Raw genomic sequence first — 5,802 nt, 5'->3', positions numbered from 1 at the left:
CATACTACTGTAAACAGGGGATACTGCTTGCTGGAAGAGTCACCTGCGTTGTCAACCAAAGCTGAGGATAAAGAATTATTTTGTTAATTTATTTTTGGTTGTTTTTTTTTAAGATGATACCATGCTTGTTAGATCATTTGCAGTCTGCTGTAGCATATGGCCTTCTTCCTTAAAAGCTCCTGCTTCCGCACCCTGCTTTCTGAAATCCACGTTAGAGACATGCAGTAAAAACCATCGCAAGCAAACAAACGTGTCATAACAACATGGTAAATCCCATAGTCTGACATTTTTTAGTTCATTCTCCTTTATCCAAGAGATAGTCTGCATTTAGCCTGGGCTCAGAAAAAAACAAAACAATCTTCTTACTTCAAAAACTTTCATACACACACATACACAAACACACATACATACACAAACACACACATACATAAAACACAGCTAGGACACATGCAATATAGAAAACAACAAAAAAAAAAAAATCACAATATTTCTGCCAGCTAAAATGGATTAGAGATATTGTTGCCTGCTCACTGTTTAATTCTAAGGTCTCCGTCAAAAAACAACAACAACAAAACAAACAAAAATGAACAGATGTAAGATTCTAATTACAATAAAAAACAAAACCAGAAAAAGAAGCATTTGCCAAAGTTTCATGACTTTCAGCTAAATCTTCAGAAAGTAGCTCAGTGTCCAAGGCAACAGGAGAAAAATAGGAGAAAAATAATGAGAGAAAACAAGAGAACACAAACATCATGGGGTGGAAGGGGGGAGTTGGAAGCCTCATTAGAACACTTCCTGATGTTTAAGCTGCTCATAAGAATGTGATCTCAAAAACATAAAAGCTACTACAGCTTATATCCATTTTCCATGAGACTGGTGTGAGTGAGAGCGGTAGAACAAAGGATAAGGACTTGCTACTTACTTTATAAGATTGGGGTAGGTCTTCTTCAGCAGCTGAAGCTACTAAGTTTCCCCATCTTGCCTGCTATGGGAGCACTAAAGATCATTTACTTGCACTCTGTAAGAAATGTGGGCCCTTAAGGGCTTCATTCTCAAGAAAATGATTTAATGCCTTCATCCTACTTTAAGTGGTTTATGTAAGACGTATACACAGCCTACCAAGTTTGTGTGTAGCTAGGAAACATGATATTTGGAGGCTTAAACTTCCTTTAGGGTAATCTACAGTTCCAGTGGAAGCATTTTAGACATCTACAACTGTAAAACAACAAAGTTCACGCTGCCTGAGCACTAAAATGAGAACTGAACAGAATGAATCTTCAAGAGGAGTGAGAAAAAGAAAGAAGGAAAGAAAGAAAGGAAACAGGTGTAGTCACTGAAGCTACTTGGATACAGAGTTCAAATGCTGAGCAGTTAAGCAGCTGCCAGCTGCTAGAAGAATACTCTCAGTAGTGAGAGTATGAACAAACAGGTCACTTGCAGGGGATTGCCAGGGTATTAAGCCAGTGAACAAACAGAAACTCTTGTTCACAGCCCTGGTTGCTGCAGGTCTTCTGGAGGCATAGCTCAAACAAAGCCACCAGGAGCTTCCCTCTTCTCCAGGCAACAAAGTCATACTTCAGTAAATGTGGCCAAAGCAGCCCACAGGTGCTTCTTATGAGGCTGGCACACAGCACCTTGTCTGCCAGCAGGAGCAAACAGGGAGGTGCACCACAGGCTCATGAGGGGCTGGTTAATTGTTTCTGGGGAATCTCTGTTTTTATCAGATTCCTCTGCAAGCAAACTGAAATCTAACTGAAAGTGCTGACTGTTTTACCTGAATATAGAATTAGGAAGTGAATCACAAGCACTCGGAACTGAGGGCCTCAAATGAAGCCACTTAACTTGACTGATAGCCTTTTGAGAGCTGTCTGGTGTAGCCCAGGGAAGCCCTGTTCTTAGAAGTTATTAATTGAAAAAATCCTTTCTTTTTATTTTTTCTTTATTTAAACTCTGTTACCAAGAGTGGAGCAACAGCTGTAGACATTATGCATATGGATAAACAGGATGGTGAGACATAAAACAGGGTTGATGATTTTCTTTTAAGCGGAACCGTTAATTCCAGTTAACTTCTGCATGTTTGGGGAGATGTTTGACCTGAGAGAATGAAAAATACACATTAACTCAAAATATTTGTTTCTTTTGCAAAACATTGAATAATTTCCAAAAATAGCTACCTAGGAATTTGGGGGTTGGGGGAATAGAGATATCGAAAATACTGGAGCAAGATCTACATCTTCACAACTCAGTGTTCTTCAAGAGAAAAGCAAGATCGATATCAAGTTAAACAAAATAGAGTTCCCAGTTAGATCCTTGTCATATTTAGCTTCCATAAGCATCATCAAGACTCCTTTTCCCTCTTTTTCCTGTTGTTTACCAGAATACAGGGGCAGAAACAGAGGCATCTCACATACAGGCTCTCAGATGAAGCAGAAACTCAGGTGAAAGAGAAAACAAGGATGAAGTTATTGAGGAAGAAAGAAAAAAAGAAAAGAAAGAAAAGAAACAGAAAAAAAAGAAAGAGAGAAGTAGCAGGAGAAAAAGTCATTGAGTTTGGCACCAGTCTCTTGGTGTCTGTCCAGCTAAACAGGCAGCTTCACACCAAGGGGTGCTCAGGGCATTGGCTTTTTCCCTGCCCCAACCCCAGGCCTACGCTTTGGGTCGCCTTTACATTCCTTCAGCATCTTTGGATATTTTTCCAGGGGGATGGATCCAGATTGCCATATGCATTCGAAGAAAGTTATCCCACCATTTGTACCATTAGATCAAGCCAACAAATCAAGACTTCAAGGTGAAGCCATCAGGATATGCTGAATCTGGATATGAGCAAAGCTGTTGTGGCTTTGTGCCCAAGCAGCAGCAAGGCTGAGCATGTATTCACCACATATACATACGTACAGGGCACACATGTGGCCAGCCACACAGGCTGACAACACAGAGCACTCATGCAGGCTGCAGCAGTACGGACATCCCAACCCTGTTCCTCTCCTCTGCCTGATGACAAACAATGGGGATGCAGGAGGGGGCAAAGGATTTTATGAAGTGAGGAAGGTGTCTGCAGAATCTCTTGTCAGTAGATAATGCTGAATGTGGAAAAGACTGTAGATCAGCCTCCATTCAGATCTTATGGAAGCCAAGATTTAAGCCACTGTAAGCTTCCCATTGCTGAGTTCAGTAAACAAATTGCTCCCAGCAAGCAAACTTGAAATTCTGAAATGGGTACATGTGCTTCTTTGCCCCTTTGTATTAACTGCTGTTGTGCCTTATAAGAAAAGCAGTCTGCAGAGCAAAGAAAGGGCCAGAGTTTCCCTGTAAACTCAGAAATCTGCTAGAAAACAACAAAAGATATGTACTGCTGGAGAATAACCTCAGAGAGAGAAATTTCACCTAACTGATAATGTGCACTGATACAAATGGGTCCATATTCTTCCTTACATTAAGACAACACAAGCCCACAACAATGAAAAAGTGCACGACTTTTGGGGAAAAAAATAGAGTAAACGATGTGTAAATGTGTGACTGTGTTGTACTCTGAGCACATTCCTGTTTGTTTAGTTTGCTAAGAAACATGTTAAATCTAAAAAGCAAGAACATCTACGTAAGATCTGACGCTCCTGGGCATCTCCTGCAAGGTAAAATTATAAAAGCTAGAGACCTAGATACTGCATTATGCTTTCACATGAAAAACATTTACATGGTTTTCAGCCACTGGAGGGAAACCTTGCACTATTCTGGGTGAGAAAAATCCCCAAACAATTCTAAGGCAGCCAATGGTTTTTTTAAATGTAACAACAAAGATTTCTTTGCACTTGAAATAAACCCATGGTCCCGAAAGTAACTGTAAGGAATTCTCAAGATACTGTCAGTTTCTCGTAACAGGCCACGATATTAAATGTGAAATTTCAACATCAGTGAATGATCCATGAACAGTTACATTTTGCTATATCTTACAGTCTGCTAAATTCCAATGAAGAGACCAAACAGCTTTTGGATAAATTCAAGACTCCAAACTTGAATCAAAAAGATAGTAATAATGATTTGCAGACAGTTCTTAAAATGGAGCCTTGCTTTATTTCTGAACTAGGTGATACTACATAGTTGTCTTAAGTGACTCACAACATGATATCTTCTCCAACTGGAATCATCACTACACCTTGAGCTATATCCACAGCAGGGACACGTTGCCAGAGCTACAAAGGATGTAACAGATGTGAAAGCAATAAGGTGGATGTGGCTTATACCAGCAAAACAGACTTTCCAGTTACCAATAAACCATACTTCCTTTGCAAGACAGATATCCATGAGCAGTTTTATTTTGAGAGCTGGGCCTTCAGCTCTTCATTAATTAACACTGCAGGTTCCTATAGCTCAAAACTCTTCTATATACACACCCCTACCCTGACACAATGCGTCTCACACTGGCAACCACTACCTGGGAAACTGGCAGCATAAAACTCTCTGTAAAGAGAATTCCATAAATATGAGTTTGGTTCAGTTGGTGTGGGTCATACAGCACCTGGTTCTGTGGAATATTAAGATCTGTGGAAAAAAAATATTGTATATGAACATATGCTAACAACATTATCCAGTGTGTTTGTAGCTGTCAGACCTCATATCCTGCACAGCCATGGATAGTCTTTATTTCTCCTGTCAGTCCACTTGAATACTTTGGCTCCTATCCTGAGGCAGGAAGGATGTGAACTAGTCCATGTCTAACAAGATTCCTTTATGCTCCAGTTATCTGATGGAGATAGTCAGGACTTTATCAGGCTTTATAGAGCTTCCAATAGTTTGTCTAGTTTGTCTGTGTCTTGGGTATGTTAGTTGTAGGAAGCTGCAGATGTAAGATTTGAAGGAACATTCATTTCTGATAACTGCATTTCCAGATATTCTTTTGTGGGGTAGAACTCAGCAGAGAAACTAGAGTGAAGATTTTTTTTTGGTCTTAATAACAAATGCTTATTTTCCTGAGGTGATCAAAGGTAGAGGCAACCATAGCATCCCTGCAGGATTCTATAAAGAGCTGTTGGCCTTGGATTTTGCTTCAAACATCTTTACAAAAGTATGAGTGAAACTTGGATTTTGTGTGTCAGTACAGATATGGCTCTTTGTTTGCCTTAGTTTTTCTCTTTTCTCCCTTTTTCTGTAATAGATGAATAAAAATTGCATAAAACTGCTGTAAACAATTCTACAATGAATCATTATTTGGGAGTAATTTTTACACAAATCTATATATTTTTACTAAAAGATAAATACATTTTAAAGAACACTACACTACCTTACTTTACGTCATTCTCCACCAAATAACCATTACCTTCATAGAATCATAGAATCACAAGGTTGGAAAGGACTTATAAGATTATCTAGTCCAACCGTCCTCCCATTAATGTAGCTACAACAAACCACTAAACCATATCTTGTCGCACCTCATCCAGACGCCTCTTGAACACTGCCAGGGATGGTGATTCTACCATCTCCCTGGGCAGCCATTCCAGTGCCTGGTCACTCTCTGAGAGAAAAAGTTCCTTTTTATGTCTAGTCTAAACCTCATCTGATACAACTTGTGGCCATTTCCTCAGGTCCTGTTTGTTGCCTGGGAGAAGAGGCCAAGCCCCTCATCACAACCTCCCTTCAGGAAGCTGTAGAGAGCAATGAGGTCTCCCCTGAGCCTCCTCTTCTCCAAGCTAAACAATCCCAGCTCCCTGAGCCACTCGTCATAAGACTTGTGCTCCAGACCCCTCACCAGTTTTGTTGCCCTTCTCTGGACACGTTCCAGGGCCTCAATATCATTCTTGCAGTGAGAAG

The sequence above is a fragment of the Excalfactoria chinensis genome, chromosome 3, assembly GCF_039878825.1.
Source record: "Excalfactoria chinensis isolate bCotChi1 chromosome 3, bCotChi1.hap2, whole genome shotgun sequence".
Taxonomy (NCBI): domain Eukaryota; kingdom Metazoa; phylum Chordata; class Aves; order Galliformes; family Phasianidae; genus Excalfactoria; species Excalfactoria chinensis.
Note: the sequence above shows the minus strand (reverse complement) of the source record.